The sequence below is a fragment of the Panthera leo genome, chromosome D3 (assembly GCF_018350215.1).
Source record: "Panthera leo isolate Ple1 chromosome D3, P.leo_Ple1_pat1.1, whole genome shotgun sequence".
Lineage (NCBI taxonomy): Eukaryota > Metazoa > Chordata > Mammalia > Carnivora > Felidae > Panthera > Panthera leo.
Genome location: NC_056690.1, coordinates 91,738,628 through 91,762,498, shown reverse-complemented (window position 1 = coordinate 91,762,498; position 23,871 = coordinate 91,738,628). Strand labels below are relative to the sequence as shown.

General features: G+C 49.5%; 2 long non-coding RNA genes across 8 annotated transcripts; one reads left to right on the top strand and one right to left on the bottom strand.

Moving 5' to 3' along the window:
• Positions 1-6,883: 6,883 nt before the first annotated feature.
• Positions 6,884-14,999, bottom strand: LOC122203809. 5 transcript variants are annotated; one of them, XR_006195349.1, is made up of 5 exons: positions 14,743-14,999; positions 12,161-14,128; positions 8,236-8,374; positions 7,705-7,799; positions 6,884-7,576 (listed from the first exon to the last, which is right to left on the bottom strand). It is a non-coding gene; the product is annotated as an uncharacterized LOC122203809 (long non-coding RNA). The 5 variants fall into 5 exon arrangements; XR_006195352.1 differs by having other exon boundaries at positions 6,884-7,386; XR_006195348.1 differs by having other exon boundaries at positions 6,884-7,799.
• Positions 15,000-15,141: 142 nt separating this feature from the next.
• Positions 15,142-21,357, top strand: LOC122203932. Of its 3 annotated transcripts, none has more exons than XR_006195405.1 (4): positions 15,142-15,388; positions 16,546-16,602; positions 18,616-18,765; positions 20,215-21,357. It is a non-coding gene; the product is annotated as an uncharacterized LOC122203932 (long non-coding RNA). The 3 variants fall into 3 exon arrangements; XR_006195406.1 differs by having other exon boundaries at positions 16,462-16,602; XR_006195407.1 differs by lacking the exon at positions 16,546-16,602.
• Positions 21,358-23,871: the final 2,514 nt, after the last annotated feature.

Genomic DNA, 23,871 nt, shown 5'->3' with positions numbered 1-23,871 from the left:
TCAAAAGATTATAATGATTTACGATTCTCTTGGAACCTTCTCCCCTCGCGACTACTTGTGCCCAACCCTCCCACCTCCTAACCTCACAGGCTCATCACGAGGCGTCCATATGTTAAGCTATTTTGAGTTGGCCCAGCCCTACATGGGAGCCACATTAGTGATGGCATCAGTCCAAATGTCCTCAGAGGGGCCGCAGGTGGGCCGCTGCTGAGCTGTGCTGCATTTAAACCTCTGGAAGAAAGCGGACCCGATTTCTGAGGGCTGCTGTGTGAGCAACAGCTACCCAACCACAAAAGGACCTTCAGGCAGGCGGCCGGGTGACGAGAAGGACCACCTGCCCCGAGGCGCCCCCTGGAAGGCAGACCGCTGGTGTCCCGGGGAACAGACTACCTGTTGGCGGAGGTCTCCACGGCGTGGGGGGGGGGGGGACCACGTGGGCCACACGCTTTAGCAAGCAGGGCTGTGCACTTGTTCAGGGGTTGGTTCGCATACGAACTTAAACCTTCTCCCAAATACAGAAGAGGACCGCCTGTTTAAAACTGGGAACATTTACAACAAAGTGGTATCTCCGAGTAAACTAGGTTAACAAAGGTTTCTAGTGTTCGTGCTGCCCGTGGTATTTTCAGACGGAGGAGAAATCCCATCTATGCAACCCTAAATTTTGAGTAAACTTACCACAGAGCATGATCCCACACGTGTGGTCCTGGGAGAGAGGGACATAGATGTCACGCCACGTCTGAACCCCCAGTCACAGCTCCCAACTGAGAGACGGGCCCACAGGTGCCCATGATGGACAGATGTGTCCTCACGTGTCCCCGATGCAGGGTTGTGCCTGTAAGTGCCCCCGATGGAGGACTCTGTCTGCAGGGGACCCCCCAAGCCATCACACCCTCAGCCCACATTGCTACCGGGTCCCCTCCACCTCCGCTGGCACCAGGACCTCAGTACAGAAGGCTTGTTCACAGGACCCTTTTCGGGACCGTCTGTTACCTCTTAGGAGTTAAAACCCCCGGTCAATGTCCAGATCTGACGGGCTGAGTCCAACAAATCCCGAGAGCACTGCGCGGACGGCCTGGCTCTCCCGCACCTCCGCCAGGCCAGGCGAGGCAACCCACAGACCCACGCGGGAACAGGCCCCCAGGACTGTTCACTACCAACCACAGCAACACCCTGGGAGAGCCTGCCGGCCACACCCCCCACACAGGTGCACTTCATGAAGACACAGGAGCACCGGCTCAATTCGGGTGAAAATCTGGGCCAGAAACTACCGCGAAGGGGCCGCCACGCCTCTTGACTCGGAGGCCACTGTGTGGGCCAGGGCGTCACCCTCACCCAGGCAGGCTGGAGGCCCAGGACAGGCCTCCGGACAGGCCGGGGATCCGCGATTTTAATTCTGCTCTCAGATCTGTCACGGCCCAGACTCAAAGTGGCCGCAGCCACACCAGAGACCTCACCTCGAGCCGTAAACACTGTCTGCGCCACACGTCCGGGTCCGACCCGACGCTGGGCTGCCCAGCCGGGGTGCACAGAAACGCTGCTGCGGACAGATCCGTGATGGGGAAACTTCCAGAAGCAGGGTTCCAGAGCACGCCAGCCACGAGGGGCCTCCTTCTGGGGTGCAGAAGCGGTCGTGTGTGTGTTTATGCAGAACGGTGCCCATTGTAGGGAGCTCCTTTCTAATGCTTCCGGCTTCTGTAATCCACTCGATGTTTCCTTACTACAATTGCATACACTTCGCTGAAGAAAAGTCACGTGAGCGGAAGGGAAGAAACGAGTAACCCTGGCACCTCAGGGCTCATAAGTGGATGTCCAGGGCTCTGGACGGGGCTGTGCGCACAGCTGAGTATGAGGCGACTTTTAAAATTCAGGTCTTACGGCTGCACTGTCACCACGTGCTTGTCCACGCGCTACTTGATTGTGACTAGTTTGCCAGGTTTCCCCGAATTTTTCTAAACTACCAGGAATTTAAAGACAAAATAAACGAATCATCACCACACCTGAAAACTGTTCCAAATGGAAGTGCGAAGAGTTCTAATCTTTCTAGTAGCTTCCTTGTACTTTTCAAGTGGGTGCCAGCTATCCTAGATCCAAGCGTGAAGGGGAGAGTCAGCTAGTGATGGTCACGTCTGGTCCACACGTGATGGTCACGTCTGGTCTACACGGCTCACCCGGCTTGAGGGAGGACACGTTCCTCAGGAGGTGGTGTCCACTTCCGCTCTGTCTCCAGCACCTTGTCCAGCCCTTCCTACTGGCCAGGCCCGGGAGGTACTTTTACTCGCTGTGCGTGCGCTCTACCGTCCCACTTACCGTCTCACTGGGTAGGCTCACTGCGTCTCCGGTGTGACCGTGTCCTTTCTCCAAATGACGTACCTGCCTTTCCTCCTCGTTCTGAGGTCCTCTCCGTAGAAACTCAGCGAGAGGAGCTGAACGCCACGGCCACTCGCTGCGTTCTGCCTACTTCCCGGGACAGGCAGAGGTCAAAGACGGCAGCTGGACGTGCCGACCCTCGGCCAACTCTGCCCTCAGTGAGTGAGCAAGTCGGGTGCGCGGAGAACAGATCCTTCGTCTCAACCAGAGGATTTCTTCAGCAGCTCAGGGCTCTCGCCCTCTCCCTGGGATCCTGGGCCTCCGCTGGGGGAGCATCTGTAACTACAGGAAGACAAAGAAGACGTGACGACCCAAAACATACTTTTAATGTATTGTTTTGTTTTGTTTTTTTTTAAATGTTGCTTTTTAACAACTTCTAACCCATGTTCACATTTTGGGCTGAGGAAACAGAACTACATTTAAAAGCAACCGAGATGATGTGTGTATTAGGGTTCTCTAGAAAAATAGAACCAACAGGTAGTGTATGTATACAGGTAGTGATTTTAAGGAAATAGCTCACATGATTGTGAGGTTTGGGAAGTACAAAATCTGCGGTAGGACGGCAGGCTGGAGACCCAGCAAGAGTTGATGCTGCAGGCTGAGTCCAACTGCTGGCAGAATTTCTTTTCAGAGGCTCAGTCTTTTCCCATTTAGGCCTTCAACTGATTAGGTAAGGCCCACCACACAGTGCAGGGAAATCTGGTTTACTCAAAGTCTATCAAATGTTAAACGACTTAAATGTTAATCTTATCTGAGAAATGCCATCACAGAACATTCAGAAGATATCTGGGCCACAACCCAACCAGGTTACCACATCAAATTAATGCTCACAATACACTTCAGATTATTTTGGGGTACAACTTGTGTGACTTCCAAAAAGTGTCCTCAAAACGCAGCACTTCCAGGGACATTAAACTAAGTCCTCACCTCACACCGCCCCTTCTCTAGCAGGACCCGGGAGCACGGTCTCTATTTCACCTCCTGCAGCCCTTCCAGGGGGAGCCAGCTCTCACCCTCCTGGCTCTGCTTGTCCTCACCATGCATCCCATCTCTCTCCTCTGCCTGTCTCCCCTGGGCCTTAGGGCATGTTTTTGCGATTGCACTTCAAGCCCCCCACTCCTGGAACCCCCGAAGTCTCACCTCTGGGCAGCCCACCTTCGCCATCTTTGGTGAAGACAAAGTTATCGTGCTTTTAAAATCTCTCTCAGGGCGCCTGGGTGGCTCAGTCGGTTGAGCGTCTGACTTCGGCTCAGGTCACGATCTCGCGGATCATGGGTTTGAGCCCCACATCGGGCTCTGTGCTGACAGCTCGGGGCCTGGAGCCTGCTTCGGATTCTGTGTCCCTCTCTCTCTGCCCCTCCCCACTCATGCTCTACCTCTCCTTCAAAAATAAGCATAAGACAAGACAGAATAGAATAGAACAGAATCAAAAAAATCCAATCCAATCCAATCCAATCCAATCCAATCCAATCCAATCTCTCTCAAAATACGTGCCACCCTGCTTTCTATTCCCACTGCCACTGCCCATTTCCGGGCCCTCGGCATCGGATCAGGGTCTACACGGTGAAATGACCTCTGATCTGCTATCCCTGCTCCAGCCTCCTCTGTTCAGGACAGGGCTGTTCTCTGAAACACAGATGCAATCTTGCCATTCTTCTGCTTAAGGGCTTTTGGTGATTTCTGGAGCCTTCTCCGCAACCTCTAAACCTCTCAGCCTCGTCTCTGAAGCCACAACACCAGTCTTTTCTTGTAGATCCCACGCTTTTCTTGTATTTCCATTATGGGTTGAATTTTGTCTCCTGAGCCCCTCAGGAAAGATATGTTGGAGGCCTAACTCCCAGGACCTCAGAATGTGACCTTATTTGGACACAGGGTCTTTACAGGGGTGATCCAGTCTCAATAGGATCACTAGAGTGGGCCCTAATCCATATGACCGGTGCCTTTGCTAAAGGAGGAACTGTGGACACAGACGTGAAGAAGACAGAGGTCAGGGAGCCTGTCTAAGCCCAGGGTCACGGGAGACGGTCAGAAGCTGGGACACAGGCACGAAGCAGACGGTCTTTCACAAGTCCCGAGAACAGCCAACCTGCCGGCACCCTGACCCTGACTTCCAGCCCCGGCGCAGAGTCGGGGGGGTGAGCCGCCCCAGCACTGAGACAACCCTTGCTTCTGGGCCACCTTTTCATTTCTCTCATGAGGTCACGGCTCCACGTGGGTGCTCGTTCACTTCCTCCCTGGACCTCTAGCAAACTTGTACTCTTCAGCCTCAGTTTCCCTTGCTGCCCCGTGCAGGAGAGACCACCTGAGCTCCTTCCCCACCCCCACGTTCAAGCCAGCCCCCACCAATCCACAGAGAAGGACGGCCGCTCATCATGTGGGCCCGAACTCGGAGCGTTCACGAGGCCGGGTTTGGGGACAAAGAGGCTCGGCCGCGTCTCCCTCCCCCAAGTGGGAGAGTCAGCGGCCAGGAGCCCCCTGCCAGCCTCCTCTCCATGTGCGCCTGGAGCTGCGGGCCAATGCCCGTGGCGCCACGTGGCGACCTGGGACCCGGCAAGATGTCAGCATTTGGATACAGACCCGGGGAAGGTTGACTCCTCGGCTTCATTGGAGCGCCGCACGGGGCTGCCGCGTACAGCTGAGGACACAGGTCATTCTGTAACTCTGCCAGAGCAGGGGACACGGGGATGGGTACGGCCAGATTCGATCACTCCCGGGTTTTTGTCGGGACTGCTGTTAAACCCCCAGGCCCTCTACAGTCCCTGGCGTGCCTGTCCTCCCGGAACTTTTCACTCCTTTCCTCGCAGGCTCTATCACTTTGCGCACAACTCTTCTGTAAGACGATCCGGTTACGGTTTGGTTGGGTGTCTACTGGAGTCCTTACTGTTGCTTCTTTGGCCCTCCCCCAAAACTCACTCCCCAAGGCTGGACTCGGAGCCCCGGGAAGACAGGCCCTTTCTGTGCCCATCCTGGTACCTGTGGACATGAGCTCCACGCCTGGCTAACTCGTGTCCTCACCGTGGGGCTCGGTGGCACGTGGTACACCGCAGAATCGAGCGGAACCACAGCAAGGTGAAAAGAGAAGAGTGAAAGAATGAGACATGGATGGTCCTGAGCGGGTCGAGGGTGGAACTGGCAGGGCAGCGTCTCTCTGGGACAGAGCCCCGGGCCCCAGGTACAGCCTCCCCGTTGAACCTGGACGAGACACACAGAACAAGGGTTTTCGGACCCTGGACGATAAGCATCACGGGGCAGAGATCTGTACGCGAAGGTGGGTCCCACCACTGCCCTCGGCTCACTGCCTGAAGAGACAGGGTGGCCACAGTGCCAGGAGGGAGAGCCCAAGCAGCGCCCAGCGGTCCTCCTGATGCCAAGTCGGGGAGACTGAGGCACAGAATTCCCAGGTCAGAGTGGCAGAGAGGACAGACACACACACTGGTGTGGAGGCCCCACCTCACGGTCTCAGCGGGGTACTGACGAGCACACGCAGGTGAGGCCCAGAAAGAACCACTGGAAAGGACGGGACGGAAGATTCCCGGAGCTCACCCACAGTGGGGACTGGCTCGTGTCCACAGTGCAGGGGGCACTGAGCCTACTCTGGGGCTACCATCCCGGAAGCGAGGCACCTTAGCCCTGAACCAGGCACTCTTTCCGTTCAGCCTAACGATGCTTCAAAGCAAGACCCAAAAGGATCAAACGTTTCCAAGTAATTTGTGTCCCAGAATTAAGTTCAAAAATATTGGAAGGAACACCAAAAAACCCAGCACCCAGAATCCAAGTGTTTGTTTACTTCACTTTTTACTATTGAAATATACCATTCACCCACACGTTCCTGCAAACTTCTCTCTCACATGAGAAGATGGCACCATGGATACACCATTGGGACGTCCCTGAAGTTGTTCAGGACAGACTTGCTTTGATCTGTCTACACTCTCTCCACGGGCCCCTCTGCCAGGGGCACGCATCCTTAGAGAAGACGTCCTATAACAAACGGACACTCACACCTGACAAACCTGAATGGATGAAAATAACAAAACAGAGTATCTGAAATTCTAACTGTCCCAGAAAACACGGGAACAGCACCCATAAGAAATTTCTGCCTGGGGGGTGGGGGGTGCCTGGGTGGCTCAGTCGATTGAGCGTCCGACTTCAGCTGAGGTCATGATCTCGCGGTTTGTGAGTTTAAGCCCCACGTCGGGCTCTGTGCTGACAGCTCAGAGCCTGGAGCCTGTTTCAGATTCTGTGTCTCTCCCTCTCTCTCTCTCTGCCCCTCCCCCACTCACGCTCTGTGTGTCTCTCTCCTTTAAAAAAAAAAAAAACATTAAAAAAGTTAAACAAACAAACAAACAAATTTCGGCCTGGGGTCTTGGCCTCATGAGCACCGATCCTGAGCAGCCAAAAGGAGCAAATGTTGGCGCCTTCTTCATCTTGCCCGGTTCCTACTGCACCAGTCAAGAATGGCCCAGATTTACTATCGGGATAATAAAAAGAGCAAAATAATCATTATAGCATGCGTTTATTTTATAATCATTTGCAAACTGCATCAACCACAACACGGTTGTGTTGTTAATATGAAGAAAGGCGAATATGAAGTCTTACGGTAAAGAAACGTAAGACGCTATCACTGTATCGACGGGAAAGGGGTGTCGTCCAGACAACTTTCTATTTCCGGAGTTTAAGTATTGCTCTGTCACGTGGACTTGAAATGTCACAGGCTGTGCCTGCTGCCACCAGTTTGGATGTGCCACAGGGGGGCTGGCCTTTGACAGCATAATCCAAGCAGCACGAAGAAAACCAAGTGCTGAGTCAATAGAAACTCATGCCGAAGTTGTGGTGGTCACACCGGGTGGCTCACTGATACCTCCCTTGGCAACAGTCAGCTGGATTTTTCAGTCTTCCTTCTTTTTCTCTGAGTGACCTCAGCATGAATCGTGGAGGGCGGTCTGCATTCAAATGGAGAAACTCTTGATCCCGATGGACAAGATGTCTCTTTAACTCCTCAAAGATGGTTCGACTGGATGTCTGTGGGTCCCACGGAGGGATCCGGGAATGGTTAGAAGAGTTAACAATGGGAAGTGCACACGTGGAGACCACCAACCTGCTGGCAGCGTGGGAGCCCAGAGACCGCCCCGGGGTCCCCACCCAGAGTTCCGTGAAGGCCTCGTCTCCTGGCTGTTCCTTTCATCCCCTCGGCCAGTCGCCTGCTGGATTCCTACCCCGGAGAGAAGCAAACCAGCCAGATGCTCCCTCCTCTGCCTCACACTGGCGCACCCTCCAAAGGCTACTTCTTCTCTGCCCTCACATCCCCCCAATTCTGCAGCTCCTCCCCCCGCACCGCACCTTGATGAGGGACCATAAGGCAGGCTGAGGGCAAAGTACAAGCTGGCACGTCCCTCACCCCCAGGTGGGACCAGTGTGATAGTCCTCAGGCGCTCCTGGCAGTCCAAGGACAAAGGGAAGGACAGAAAACAAATGGTCAAACTGATAAGATTCTCCATCAGTTTACAAATACCTTAACAAATTATAAGAAAAGGGTAATCTTATCAATAGCCTCATCTCCAGAAACTCCCTACTGTCTTAAGGACAACGCTTTGTGAGAGGGAAAAACAACCCCAGTTTGCCAATCCCTGGGCCTCAGGTATCTCAGGAGTCCTCATTAGCACATGAAAGTCCTTCTGGAGGCCTCCCTTGTGCCTTTCCCTCCCCCAACCCCACAGTATATCACCAGTCACTCCTCACAACCCCAGTGCAACGCTTTCTGCCCACGGGTCCCGTCCCCGTGCTTTAATACAATATGCCTGCACCAAAGATGTCTTCGAGAATTCTTTCTTGGCCGTCAGCTCCAAACACCACCGCAACGCAAAACCTCACCACTCTTGCCCAGCCACCTCCTTGGTGCCTTCTCCACACCGAAGGGAAAGGAATAGTGTTTGAACATCACAAGGGTGCTGGCGTGGGGGAAGGTCTCATCATCCGTCTTTGCTCTCTGTGTGGTCCACACACTAGGAGCCTGTCAAGAATGCAGATTCCCAGGCTTGCCCCAGAGCTCCTGAGATAAGATCCACATTTCCACAAGACACACAGGTCATTTGTGGGCACGCTGATGTTTGAGAAGCACTGGGCTAGGTGACTCTCCCTACCCTTGGGACTAAGAAATGTTAGTGACTGTGGAACTAAGGGCAATTCTGGGGGGAAAAAGGCAAATTGGACAAAAATACAATGGAGAGAAAACGAGGAGGAAAGAAGGATGGAGGGAGAGAGGGAAGAAGAAAACGACAGAAGGAGGGAAGGGAGAAAAAAATTAAGGAAGATGGATGATGGGAAAGGGAGAAAGAAAAGAGAGATGGAGGGAGGAAATGTACATGAATAGGATTTATATTAATTTGCTTATATGGATATGATTCTGAATGATCGAGGGGTGTTAACAATGGCCAAGACTTCAGGTCTAACCAGAAGACGCAATTAGCATTAACTTGTTTTCTGGTCATTCAATTTAATAAGAAGCTTAATAATTGAAAGAGTTCCTTCCTCTTTGCAAGAATTGAGAGAATTATGAAAACAATGGGCCATTACCCTCAGATTCTCACTGCTATCTTCAGAGGCTATTTTTTCCCTTATGTAACTTCAGGTTGGTAACCTTTCCTTTGTATCTGAACAAAAAGGGGGAGTGGGCTACCTCACGATATTGTACTGTGTTTAGAGATGCTGCCTCCCCCATCCCAGTCCAAGGATTTTGAGACAAAAGACCAATTAGAAATGTACTGTGCCTCAGGCTTTCCTTCTCAGAAGTGCTGAATCAATGGGCCTAACACTTCCAAAGAAACAACAAGGCCCAACTATATGCAGGAACATTATATTGATTTATAAAAAATATAAAAAATTTACATGACATGAGATTCCATTTACAAATATAGTTCCATTTACCTTTGAAACAATGAAAGTACCGAGACAGAGAACAAATTACTGGTTGCCAGAGATAAGGAGTGGTGGCGGGTGGGGACATAAGTGTGGCTCTAAAGGAACGGCAAGAGAGAGTGCTCTGGGTAAGGGAACCGTTCTGTATCTGGATTGCAGTGGCAGTTACATGAAAACACACACGGGATAAAATGGGTTAGATGCCCACACCCACATCTTACAAACATCAGTTTCCCGGTTTTGCTATTGTACCATATTTAAATATGATACAGCCGTTGGGGGAAACTGGGTGCGGGTACACAGGACCTCTCTGCACTATCTTTAAAACTTGCTGTTAATTGCAGATTACTTCAAAATACAAATCTTGAAAACACTACGTAATTTTACACATGGCATGAGCTCAACCACACAAACCACTGCATTTGGACAAAACAAAATATAGTAAATGCATTCTTTATTATTTTTTACCAAAAAAAGTTAGACATAACCTTCCGGTGCATCATCGACATCATGGTATTACAACTTTCATGGCATTGCTATTTAGTACCATTGGAATCTGTTTCCTTCTCTGGTTTATAAAATAAAAACCTACCAAGAAAACGTCAAGTTATTAGTAAGTAACAAAGCTACAGGAAATGTTTACATTCTGGCTTGGTGAGCCATTCGTCTTTTTCATAAGCCAAACATTTGTCCTGATTTGAAAGCACGTCTTGATGTACAACTGCACTAACACAGGACGCGTTTCTTGTCTGGCACAGTTCGTTTTCTATAGAAGTGGTAGCATAGAATTAGATAAAAAGTAGGTCAGTTTTACCCAGAAGATTATAACTTTATAGGGTCAAGAGAGATTTCGATCAGATTCATTTCTTACAAGGAAAAGTATAACAAGTACATCTTGGGGGATATGAAATTTCAGATTTGCCGAAAGAAGTAATTTTCTCCTTGTGCCACAAATAGTTCTTTTCTGGATCATATGACCCACAAGGATGTAATGTATTATAGCTGACAATGTGGGCTCAGCCTAGTTCTCAGACCAGTATCTTTTATTTTTTTAAGTTTATTCATTTATTTTGAGAGAGAGAGAGAGAGAGAGAGACAGAGACAGACAGAGAAAGAGAGACAGAGAAAGGGAGGGAGGGAGGGAGGGACCTTGAACAGGGGAGGGGCAGATGAGACAGAGGGAGAGAGAGAATCCCAGGCAGGCCCCTTGCTGTCAGCACAGAGCCCAACATGGGGCTCAAACTCAAACCATGAGATCATGACCTGAGCTGAAACCAAGGGTCAGATGCTTAACCAACTGAGCCACCTGGGCGCCCCAGGCCAATATCTTAGTGGCCTTCACACTAAGTATTACTCTACTGCACTTTTTCTCTATCCGTGTATTTTTTTCCTACTTTGAAGCTCAGTGTGCTTAAAATCACAACCTTGTATATAAAAGTCAGCTTTTCTGGGGGCGCCTGGGTGGCTCAGTTGGTTAAGCATCCGACTTTGGCTCAGGTCATGATCTCATGGTCTGTGAGTTCGAGCCCCGCGTGGGGCTCTGTGCTAACAGCTCAGAGCCTGGGGCCTGCTTTGGATTCTGTGTCTCCTCCTCTCTCTCCCCTTCCCCTGCTCATGCTCTGTCTCTATACCTATTTAAGAATAAACTTTAAAAAAATTTTTTTAAACAGTTTTTCTGAAAACACTACTTTAAGTTTAGTACTCTGTTTCCACATTGGTATTTGCAATGCACCGTGAAGCCAGCCACCTTGAAGAGACCCAAGCAGAAACCTGGCCCCAGTTCATATTCTAAATAACTAAGTATCGATCAGTGTCATAGTACAGAGCTCCACCCGTCTGAATACTAATTTTTTTCCACCCACATTCTCATTTCTCTGATCAGTGACATCTTCCAAACACAGATATTTCAGTGAAAGGTTGAACCATAAATTTAGTCAGCTCTGTTTCAGTTATCTGTGCCTTCCAAATTTTCTTTGACACAAATTGCAAAAATTGCAGTGTTTAGAACACGCTGGGATCTTTTATTGCCTGGCTCTTATCACAAATGTCTGCCCCAAAACGTGCTTATGAAGGGCATTCCCAAGGAACAAATTAATGTTGCTCTAGTCCTCCCTAGATTTGGTACATCTGTTTTGCATTCCACCATAATTTAAAAATTTTAGGGTAGGCAATGTTCTGGTGCAGTAAAATTGCCAGGGGACTCCACAAAGCCCTGAATGCTGCCAGGCCGTTTGAAATAACATGTCAGTGAATTTGGAAAGACCTACTTTTAAAATACAAATGGGGTGAAAGAGACTTCATTCGCTCTGAGCCAGGTCCAACAAATGAGGCAAAAGAGGACCATCAAAGACTATGAAGGCAACAGAGCACTGAGGCACCTACAGCCGGACTCCCCCCAGAACTGCGGGTGCTTGGATGGAAAGCCCTATATTTACCGCCTGCCCACTCTGTGCCAGGTAGTACGCTAGGAGCTCTGCGTGCATCATTAGAAGTCTAACGGGCAGATACTGTGAACTCCCTTTTACTAATGAGGAAACAGGCTCAGAGAAAAGTAACATCTAAGGTCTCAGATCTGGCACGCGGCAGAACAGGGATTAGGTCTGGATCTTACCGGCTGCCTTTCTGCTCCTCCTCCTATCCTGGGGGTCAGCAAAGTAGGCCTGGGCGCCAAATCCCACCTACCCTCTCTTTCGGTAAATGAAGTTTTACCAAACTGCAGCTGGGCCCCCTCACTCGGGCACAGCGTGTGGCGGCTTCCGTGCCGCAGAGGAGCTGAGTAGTTGAAACTGGATATTTACTATCCAGCCTTTCGCAGAAAAAAACGTGCAGGCCCCTGCCCCGTACAATGCGACCTTCTCTTTTGAGGTCCTCCTCCGCTTACCTTGTCCTCATGCAGGAGTCCTAGACAAGTCTGCAGCAGGTCCTAAGACAGTGGCTCTCGCACGCTCCCGGAGCCAACAGAGACAGCCTCGGGAGGGCCACTTCACGTGGTTAAATCACCGTCAGTGGGCAAGGGCCCGCACAGAGCCAACCCTTAATTCCCCCCCGAGGCTGCTGCCCAGGGACCCCAGCCTCAGACGGCCACTCTCGGATGACACGTCGTCAAGGCCGCCCGCACGGTAGAAGCACCCGGACGAAGGCAGGCCCGCAGCAGTGCTGTCGCATCGGGCCTCCCTTTCTGCCAGCCGCCGTGCCCAGAAAGTGTGCAAGTGCGGCCATCTGCCCCAGACGCCCAGGGCCGCACCTGTGGATGGACAGTGGACTGGGACAGCCGAGGACCACACGTGCGCCTTATTTATGGGTCACTCACTTGTGTCGGTGGCCATTGCTGCTCGTGTGCAGGACCGTGTACATGTGAGTTTGGAGACCGGCCGTCCAGAGATTTATGGCACTTAGCACTTAGAAGAGGAAGCTGTAAAGTGCCTGACAGAGCGGCTCTAAAAATTAAGACTTCTACTTCCTGAATCCACAGGCTGAAAATCCTTAAATCCCGCGGCCTGGCTGGGCTTTCCTCCTTCCGCACTGGACCCGTTCACGTGTAATACTGGGAAAAAGGGACAAGAAGAATTTAACGCAATCTTGTCTGTGAACCTTCCTCACTCTTAGTTCTTGAGATGAAGTAGAACATTCCAGTTTCATGGGAAGCTCATCAGAAGGACATCTGAGAAGGGACGGAGGTGCAGAGAAAAAGTCAGACATCCTGACAGCAGCCCACAATCTCAACATGCTGAAGATACTCTTGGTAAAAGCCTTCTTTGTGTTCAGAGAGATCCGAGGTCACGTTGTGTCCTTGATATATACTGACTTGACTTATGTTCTAACTTAGGTCACGTATAAATTCTCTCCGTCTCGGTTTTTCGGCCCACAGCAGTTAAGGATTTGGTAAAACAGAGAGCGCTGAGCCAAACCTACGACACGGTTCCCTTTCTTTCCCTTTGGCTCTCTCTTCCTCTAAACCGGCTTCGCCAAGGGTAAGACCGCAGGCCTTGGGACATCTGAAGTAACGAAGTATAAAATGGCGGGAGCGTGAGGCTCTGTTTATTCGTGGACATCGTTGGCTAGTCAGCTTCATTGACCATCGTCTAACCTGATTTTCTGCAACACGGAAGACACTGGCTTGGAGAACTGCTCCTTTCTGGAGTGGGAGGAAGTATTCTATTCTCTGCTGGGTTCTTTCTGCTCTGAGTCAGGCTCCCTCCAGACCTGTCCAGGGCACAGGCCAGAGTGCCTCCAAGGATGCAAGCGTGGAATCAGGTCAGTGTCGTCCACGTGTCAGTTTAGGCGGAAGAAACCCTCTCAGAGAAAGCAACCTGACAGGGTGCGTGGGTGGCCCAGCTGGTTAAGCATCAGATTCTCGCTTTTGGCTCAGGTCATGAGCTCACAGTTCACGGGTTCAAGCCCCATGTTGGGCTCCACGGCTGGCAACGTGGCGCCTGCTTGGGGTTGTCCCCCCCTCCGCCCCTCCCCTGCTGTGTCACACACACACACACACACACACACACTCTCAAAAACATCTAAACATTAAAAAACAAACAAACAAAAAAGGCAACTTGACATGCGGATGGAGAGAAAGAGTAAAACAGACAACCCCAAACGACAGAGAAGACACAGGACTGATATCTTGTCTTTGGCAGGTGTTGCAGTTCCTTCGTTTTGGGTGCATTTGATATCGCGGGAACTTCAAACATTTTAAGGGGCTGCAGGCCTGTGAAGCCCAGAATCCGGAAGCCCTAGAAATGATCCAACTTCCCCATCCTGGCCTGACACTCACTACTTCCTTTCCCCTGTCACCTCCGTGTTTTAATGCTTCATAACCCAAGGCTCACATCTTCAACTTTTCCAGGAGGTCCTGCGGAAAACAATAGAACCGGAACTATAAACCCTGGAGTTGTAATTTGGGTGTGCGGCCACCAGGTGGCAGTGGTGTCTCAGTCACAGGCTCCAGGCCCCTTTGCCAAATGCTTCTACGAGTGGGGCCCTGGGGCCAGGAGTTTACACTGTAGGCATGGACTTCCCCACAAATCTATGAGCAAGTTGAGACTCCAGCAGTGTAAGCCACTTAGCATCTGGTGGCTCACGAGCAGTGGCTCAGGATGCAGACAGAGTCCGGGTAGGGGGGGTTCAGGCGAGACTCAGGGTGGCAGGGCGGCTTGGGTCCAGCCTGCCCCCTCCTGCAGGGCACCTGCCCCTAAGGCGAGTTCTTGGTAAATGTTCCCGGCAACGTGGGAGGTTGCTGACCTCGTCCTTCCCCTCCTTGGGGGGGGGGGGGGGTGCTGGCCTGCTGCCGGTGCAACCGGTGCAAAGGCACGGGGCTGGATCTTCCCTCCCGTCCTCTCCGACCCACAGCGTGACCCTTCACTGAGTGCGTCAGACGTCCCCGTAAAAAAAGCCCTACCTCCTTCCTCGGGGCTAGGTTTAAGGGTTGAAGGTAAAACAGTAAAATTTATCTGGATGAATTCTTACCGTATGGTCCGTGTTCCCAGAGCTCATTCAGACACACATTCTAGAAGGTTCCTCCGGTTTCTTCTAGGTTCTTTCCAGCACGCCTGGCTCCCTGCGCCCCCAAATCCGCTCCTAACCTGTCAGGAAGGAAGGAAGGCAGGCGCAGGCCTTCTCCGCCCGGGCTGCACGACGAGGCCGTGCGGGCCGGATGGGCATCGGTCCCCAAACCAGGCAGGCGGCAAGCTCTTCCCGCGACCAGGCCAGCCCCGCCCGCAACCGGCCGGCAGCCCCCGGGCCTTCCCGCCTCTGGGGCCCCTCCCCGCGCAGGCGCAGATCGGGGCTTGTGCGCGGCCCCGTGACGTGATCACGAGCGGCCCAGTCACGTGGCCGCAGCCAGCCAGTCCTGAGGCCGCCCGAGGCATGCTGGGTAAGCGTGGCGTGTACCTCGCCTGCCTTCGGAGCCGCGGGTCCGCGGTTACGTCTTTGTTTCAAAGAATTCTGCCGCTGGTTTCTCCTGGGCGGCCCCGCGTGGCGTCCGGGCGGACGGGTTCAGGCGAGCAGAGGGCCTGTGGGAGCCGCAGAGAGAAACGGAAGAGAGACGTCGAGGACAGGCCTGTAAGAAGAGAACGATCTGGAGGCAGCCCGTCCTGCCAGATGCCCACGTGGGGTAAGGAGAGAGGGGAGAAACGGATTTGTGGCTTTATTTTTTAGTGAAATCGCTTTTGGGCATCCCTACTGTCCACCGCATTCAAGTGCACACTTTAACCCTTCGCAACCCTTGCTTCAAGTGCAGCCCCGCCCCCCACCCCGCCTCCTGCATTTCAGTGCTCTCAGGGCCGTAAATGTCCTGTTAGCCACGGCCTTCTCTTGGATTTTTCCTTTGCCATCTTGCATTGAAAACAACGCCTTAAAAGGGAGACAGGCTGAGATTTCTGCAAGACCAGTTTCATCTCAAGTTTCTCACCCACAAAGACCAGGGAAAATGGGCCCCCTTAATGGGCAGGAGCTGACACTGTGACTTATTTTAGTAACTCCAGGATGTTTTTTACCAAAAAGCTGTACATCCTCCTCTTCGAGCCAGGAGCACCACTATCTTGAGACCACAGCTCATATTTTTAGGAGGGAGCAGAATGACGGCAGCCAGGGCCAAGGGCTCTGACGTTATCTAAACATTTGAGCTCGGGTCCTTATCAGCGCCAGACCTCCGAGTTGTCCTGTGCTCCAGGGATTGCTCTCTGAACATTTGAGCACAGAAGGCAGGATTTGCTGCGAATGAAAGCCCATTAAGAGGAGCCAAGCAGGGAAAGAAATTTAAATTCCAGTCCTCTAAGCAGCTTTTTGCAAAGAAGCCCTCTTTCCCAAGCTTCCTCGTTTGAAAGAGAGGACTCCTCAAGTCTGCTGAAGACCCAGTTCCTACCTCCTTGCTGGGGGTGCTGGGCCCCCCGCCCCCAGAATCCTCTCCCATCATCCCGGGAGCCACTCTGGGAGGACCCAGGACCGTGTTGCTAGGATCACAGAGTTTGTAAGAAGTTGCAAAAGTAAGATTTGTGTGTGTGCTCTTTTTCTTAAAGGGTTTCCTTTCCCCAGAAGCTGTAACAGTCCCAAGTTCCACAAAACTTGGATCCGAGCCTGCTCTTGTGTTAACGGAGGCACACAGAGCAGTGACTGCACCCCCACGATAATGATTAACTGGGTTACAGAAAGAAACCATTATAACTTTTTTATCTCTTTTGATCAAAGAAGAAAATCAGACGTTATTAACACTGTACAGACGGATCCCCTCACCCATCTTCCTGCCCCTCCTTTCCTGTGTACGTCTGGCAGGCACAGACAACCATGAAAAGTGACCTGAGTGCCCACGGTGAAGCATGCGGAGAGGAGGTACTCACTGGCTGTTTTCTTTCAGCGTTTGGTGTGTGATTTACGTGCATAATTTACGTGTGTGAAGCGTATTCCTCCTTACTACTTGTACTCCAAACACAAGTTGGAATGAGAGCAAAAGAATATACATTTTCTACAGTGAAAATAAAATAGTGTAAATGTATTATTTAGTTTTATCGCACCCTTTTAAAGTTATGTTTGCAGTAAACAGCACATCGGTGCAGTGATTGTACATATGTATGTGAATTCAATAAATGATTTGGGTAGGTGCTCATTTTCTTGTATCTGATTGATATGCACCGTCAGAAGTTTGGAAATCAGAGCTTTAAAGTATCCTATTAATACCATCTCCATTCAGTAGAAAGGGAGCCAGGGCAGAAAAATATGCTTACTATTTGGACATAGTATACTATTCAGACTTGACTGAATAATAAATCCTTAACTCTGACCGTTAGATTCTATTTGGATTCAGTAGCTACTCCTTCAGAATGCCAAGCTGGGATCACAAGCTGAGTCAGCAATGGACCATTCACACCTTAGCATGAATTATTCCAGTCACTTCTTCTCTATCAGCAGTCAGACACCATTGGAAATGAGAGTTAGGAGGAATGAAAGAAAAGGAATCCGAGTTACTGAGTTTGGATGATGGGAAATTAATCTGAAAGTACAGGTTTCATAGGACACCATCCTGGAAGAGCTCTCTTACAAGAAGGTGTGCATGGCACCAAATGAGAGAATTGAAGAAAGAGGACAGATGGGAGCAAGAACTCTAAAGACCAAGTCTCCTCTCAACTTTCATTACTGTCCACGCTGTACTCACTCCTGCACCCTGTACCCCAGACCATCTCTGGCATCCCATTTTAAAATGTTCTATTTCAGTTATCTCCGTAAACAATGAAATACTTGGCCTCCACCTTCCAGATGGATAGATGATTCTGGGAGTAGCACAGAGGTGCTGTATCAGACTGAACATCCTGACTCTTAAGTTTGGAAATATGACTGCCCCCCTCGTAGGATTTTTTGGAGCTTCTGATGAGTACACATCTTGAATCAGACAGCTCCAGGATATTAGAGCCGAAAAGACACTTAGAGAATGTGTAAAACTTCAGTTCACGGACATGGAGAGCAGATCAGAAAGACTGCAGGGAGCAGGCCTGGGGAGGCCCTGGAATTGGGATTCCTATGTCATCCTTCCCTCTTAGCCAGAGTCTCACGTGAGAGCCTGAGCTTCCCAAGCCTGTGTCCCCACAGAATCCTGTTCTGGGATTGTATGTGTTACTTGAGATAACCCATGTGCAAACACTTGGCCCCGTGCGCCACGCGTCATCGTATTAGCCCTGAATACGTGCTTCCTCTGCTGCTCTTTGGCTCAGATCACGAGCTAATTGGGTATAGTCCTGACCTGAAAAAAGAGGCGTAGGGTGTACAGGCCTGTGTGTGTTGATTGTAGCGTCTCACTGTAATGAGAGCAGACTCCGTTCTTTTCCTTAGAAGCAGGAATGGGTCATCTTTAGTTTTTCCTCTTTTAAAGCTACAGATATTTAAAGACTTTGGAATAAGAGACAAATTTGTCCAAAGCTGGTCCTTTCAGCTGGGGCTCCCTTATAAGTGGCTGTGTTCACAAGGAGACAGAGCTGTTTACTGTGCGAGTAGAAAAAGTCAGCCCGCCAGGAATATGGTGGACCCAGGGGCCCTTCCTGCAGTGGGGTCTCACGGGGCCCCTGCATCCCAGGTGAGGCAGCTGGAGTCCACCCTCCAGAGCAGAATCGACTCCTACTGAAACAGATGCCCACCGCTTCAAAACATGGCCCACAACTTAGTCTGTTGTCACGACAGGGTTGTATTTGTTTTGGTCTGATTTCTTTTAACCTGGCTTGAGCAGTGCAGATAGCTGTTCCCTGTTACCTTTGGTTGTGGGTTCTGCTCGGTGTTATTTTTAAATATGGGGCACCTTTTTTTTTTTCCCCTTCTTATTTGAGACCACCAAGATTTGCTTGCTTTGTTTTCACTAAGGTGAAAGGTGTCATGTCGTGAAGGAGTGCCCGGTGATTTCACAGAAGACTTGGACTTGGAAATGGACACCTGCGCTGGGCGTGTTACTCCGCTGCCACCAGAGCCTCGTCACTATTTCCACACGCATTTCCTTGATCGGAGAATCCAAAAGTGCGTACCTATTTATTGACTGTGTTTTTCCTTTCTCTATGTGTCATGTTATTTGCGTGTTTTTTAATTGGGTTTTTTCTCATTCTTGATTTGTAAGGAATCCTTAACGTGTAATGTTAACATCGATGACATTTTAGCACGTAGTTATCCTGTTTGACTCTTACCTTTTACTTACATGTTTTTCCGGCACATAGAAGTTTAAAATTTTGGGGAGTCAAATATCTTTACCTTTTAGCATATGTTTTTACCGTTAACAGCAACCACGGATGCATATTTATCTAAATACTTGTTTCCTTGTTTTATACGCTGTCCTTTATTTTTCGTTGCTTCTTTCCCAGTTTATTTCTGATTATTCTTTTGTTTTAAGGTTTGTTTATTTTTGAGAGACAGAGGCAGAGTGTAAGCGGGGGAGGGGCAGAGAGGGAGGGAGACACAGAATCCCAAGCAGGCTGCAGGCTCCGAGCCGTCAGCACGGAGCCCGATGTATCTTATTGTATTTTTAATCACAATAGTGCAGACATAGGTTAACTGAAGGTTTGGGGCTTCTGTTTCTCCCTTTCCCAACCCCATCCTTACCCATTGAAAGAAGTATTTCAGAATTGCTTTTCTTTTCCTTTGTTTTTGAGGGGGAGGGGGCAGAGAGAGAGAGAGACAGAGAATCCCAAGCAGGCTCTGTGCTCAGCTAGGACCCGGATGTGGGGCTCGATCCCACGACCCTGGGATCATGATCTGAGCCAAAATCAAGAGTCGGACGCTCAACTGACTGAGCCACCCAGGTACCCCAATATTTTGAATTATTTTAGTGGATTTCTTTTCCTGCCAATTTTCTTGGGTGTTACTGAACATTATTTCTTCAGAACTTTAGAATTGTTTTAACCAAAAAAATCCCTTTAAAATATTATTGAAGTTTTTTTAATTTAAAAAGTAATTTTGAGATCATTAATTTCTTTGTAATACTCTTTCTTTTCCTGAAATGTCTTCCCATTTATTAAATTTTTCCTGTTCAGTGAATTTTTGGAGTTCCCTGACCCCATCAAGGTCCTCGTTAATAATTCTTTTTCTTTTTAAGTTTATTTATTTTGAGAGAGAGAGAGTATGAGGTGGGGGCAGAGAAAGGAGAGAGAGAATCCCAAGCAGGCTCCACACCATCAACACAGAGCCCAGCACGGGGCTTGAACCCACAAACTGTGAGATCATGACCGGAGCCAAAATCAAGAGTCCAGTGTTTAATGGACCGAGCCACCCAGGTGCCCCTGATAATTCTTCAGTGTATCCCTGAGAGGTGTGTGTGTGTGCGCGTGTATGTGTGTGTATGTGCACGTGTGCACGCGTGACTCAAATTGCAAAAATCCACCCCTACCCACAGAGCTTTGCTATTTTAATAATACGTTTTTTTTTCTGTGTGTTTTAAGTAACCAAATACGTTTCTTCACGTCATGTCTCTCACAGTCACTCACTTTAGCTGATACAGAGTGAAGGATAATAATAGCACAGCCCTGAGGCCGACACCGTTTCCAGGCTACCACCTTTTCCGCGGCATCGCTCCGTCCTTGGTGCCAGTTGCCATGAGATAACGCCTTGGTGTTGGCATCCAGAATGCAGAATCTTGAGCAACACTCTGTTTCCAATGTGTCAGAATCCTACAGACAGGATTCCTTCAAATCATCGTGGTCCAGTAATTTCACAATGGGATGCTGTCTTCACAACATAACCAGAAAAGTAGGAGAGGTGTGGGCACATGGGCTCCCACGAGGGCATGACAGTCCGTAGTTGCTCCTGGCCTCCCGTCTCGCTCTCCCTGCCACACCGGTGCGCAGACACACCCACCCACGGGTCGTACACACTCGCTACTCTCAGCCGCCTTCCTTTATCTTTGAATCGACCCTGCACGCCTCTCCTCCTCGTGGAGTCTTCCCCACCCTGCGTGACCGGTTTCTGCCTCCCATGTGCCCTAGCGTTCTGTCTTCTTGTTCTTTACGTGCAGGTCACAGTGGCAATCATGGGATGGTTCGTGTAGTTGTGTTTCTTATTTAACGTTCTGTAAGGAATGAAGTCGTGTCTCGGTTACTGCTGCACTTTCTACCCCGACTAGCATGAGCAAATGTTCACTGAACGTTTGTTAAATGAAAAGAAAGTGAAATGTTGGAATCACCGAAATGCCCAACCGTTACAGTACAGGCAGGAATACCTTCCGATCGTTTACATTTTTGTTTTCATAGTTTTTTAGTGCCGAGGGAAATTGCCTTTTCTGATAGCATTAGTTTTGTGAAAACCAAAACCAAAACCAAAACAGGAAAGTTGCTGGAAAGAAATACACCAAAATGTTCACAGTGGTTATTGCTAAAGTGGAGAACTATGTTCTTGTATGTTTACTTTAAAATAGGCATGTATTAGTTTTATAGCCAGAAAAATATAGTTTTTGTTTCGTTTTTAAATTGATTTAAGCCTAAGTTATGGAAAAAGTACCTCTGAGGCATAGGGAAGTTGCAAGTAAAACCGGGTTTAAAAACAGAGATTTCAGTAAAATATTTCCAAGTTTTATTTCTTTTGAGGGAGAGACAGATCACTCATGTAAGAGCAAGCATGAGTGGGGGAGGGGCAGAGAGAGAGAGAGAGAGAGAGAGAGAGAGAGAATCTCAAGCAGGCTCTGCTATCTCAGAGCCCAACATGGGGCTCGATCCCACAACCCTGGGATCGTGACCTGAGCCGAAATCAAGAGTCAGATGCTTAACTGACTGAGCCACCCTGGCGCCCTTCAATAAAACATTTTAAATGCTCCATTGGAAGAGAAGCCTCATCAGGAGAATGGATAGTAGCTAGACGGAGTGGTACCTTCCCAAAGGACCACTGTCTGACAGAGAACAGAATAAAGTACAGCAACACATTCACAACAGATAAAGCCTGTAAGAAAACATGTAGTGCTATTGATAAAATGAAGTCAGTGTATAATAGCAATCCTACAACTGTTTAAGATATGTAAAAATATGATTAATTGTTTAGGATACATACATGTGTTGTAAAGGTATGAAGAAATACGTAGTGTGACATGTGGTGATACGAAACTCACAAGAATGGTTTCCTTTGTTGAGAGAGGGGTTTGTGGCTGAGGAGAGAGAAAAGGGAGGTTTGATTTTTTTAACCAAGTAGTGGATATGGGTGTTATTGCAAAATTGTACTTTTGTGTACGTTGTAATATTTTATAGTGTCCTGAAATTTCATAACATGTTTTGAAATAAAAGTAAAACTGAAAGGAATCTGCCACTAACTCTTTCGTAAACAAAGATTCTTTTGTAAATAGGGGCAGCATGCTTTCTGTGGTCTGTAAACTCAGATTCTCTTTCACTCTCCCTCCTTCCTTCCTGCCCAGTCTCTCTCTTTCTCTTTCTGTCTCTCTGTCTCTCTCTCTTTTTTTTTTTTGGCTTTCTTTTAAAGTAGCGTATTCTTTTTAACAGAACTGTTTTTACTAGGAAAGTTAGGAATACCATGAAAACCACCAGATAGCTATAATTTGGTCACTGGTGTTGTAGATCTGCCTGGTCTGATTATAAGAACTTTTAGGAGTTGTCTAGTGCTTTAAGTTAATAGTAATTTAGATTTCATTTATGTAGATTTCTAACTTGGCATGTACTCCTAGTAAAGCAAACAAGAAAAAGAAATATGCTTCTCTCGCTCTGTTGGATTATGATTGATCTCATTTTTCAGGATCAGCTATTCAAGAAAAGAGCTGGACGGCCCTGGCTTACAAATTTCTAATAACTTGAACTGTGTCTGCGAGAGTCTTAATTGTATGAAAGGGGAGGAGGCTCTCCTCGGAGCATGACCGTGCAGTTTAGAAGTGCTCCAAGGAGAACAGAGTGCAATGCCTTCCCTCTGGTTCCATAACGTGAAGGAGAGAGGAGGCAGAGCTACTCTTCAGGTGATGGAGTGGTGTCCATTCTTGAAAATAGAGGATTAGCTTTGCAGTACGATAGGTCAGAGTTTTTATTTTGCAAAGTGCGATTCCATTATAGCCTTCTCATCTCCCACGAGCTCTGGGATTAGTGTTTGTTATGCTAGGAGAATATAATAATTGCTTAAGTATAGGAAAAATACGTTTGACAAACATTCATGCTAGAGAAACAGGAAAGATGGGATCCTTGACCCAGTGCGGAACTGCAGCTGGTCACTTAAGCCCCTTGCTTGTCTGCTGATCCGCTGATTATCTTCTCACCTAATTTTAGCCCAAAGGTTCAGCTTCCACCCCCTCCCGTTTTATCATTTCTTTTTCTCCTGTTGACCTGCCTGTGAAGATACCAAGTAGAAGCAAAATTGCCGAAAGGCAGAGCAGAAGAATGATCCTGGGTCATTCGCTGAGGAGATCGAGACCCTGACAGCTAAGGGTTAACCGCAGCTGAGGTGCCACAGGCCACGGAGAGCACGCGGGCACACTCACGTGCAGCACTCACACGCATTCACGCACACATTCGCGCACACTCAGGCGTACACTCACGGGCATACACACAGAAGCACACTCTCAACCCGGCACACACGGCCCTCCCCTGCCCAGCACAGCCTCCCACCGATGCCGCCGCAGGAGTCTGGAGCACACGAGACGGCTCTACAACCACGTCCCTCAGCTGAGAACTGACCCACTTTCACCGGGTTGACAGAGGTGAGGAGATGAGCCGTGGAAGTGGTCCAGACAGAAAACCTGTGACCAGAACAAGATCCTCCTGACCCACGTTCCCGGACGGCGTGCCTCCGTGGCCGGGATGGACCCGGCCCTCGTTTACTTCACCTCACCTTAGCCAGGAACCTGGACCCACACACGCCCAGCGAACTGGCGCCAGGTGGCTGATTGGGACATTTCAGCTCTCCTGAAAATTGGTGTCGATCGCTTCAGAAGACACCCGCAGGCAACGATTCGTCGTGACGGTTAAGATGGCCAGAATGATTGGGCTCCCCAGCACACAGACGCATTCCACACCATACCTGAGCTGGCTCTTGGATTCAAAGGTCAAATTAAAACTGGTCACCTGGGAGTGTGGCTTACGTGCCCATGTTTACAACCTCAACTCTTGTCATGTGTCTGCAGAGTCCCCAACAACAAATCAACATCCTGTAGTC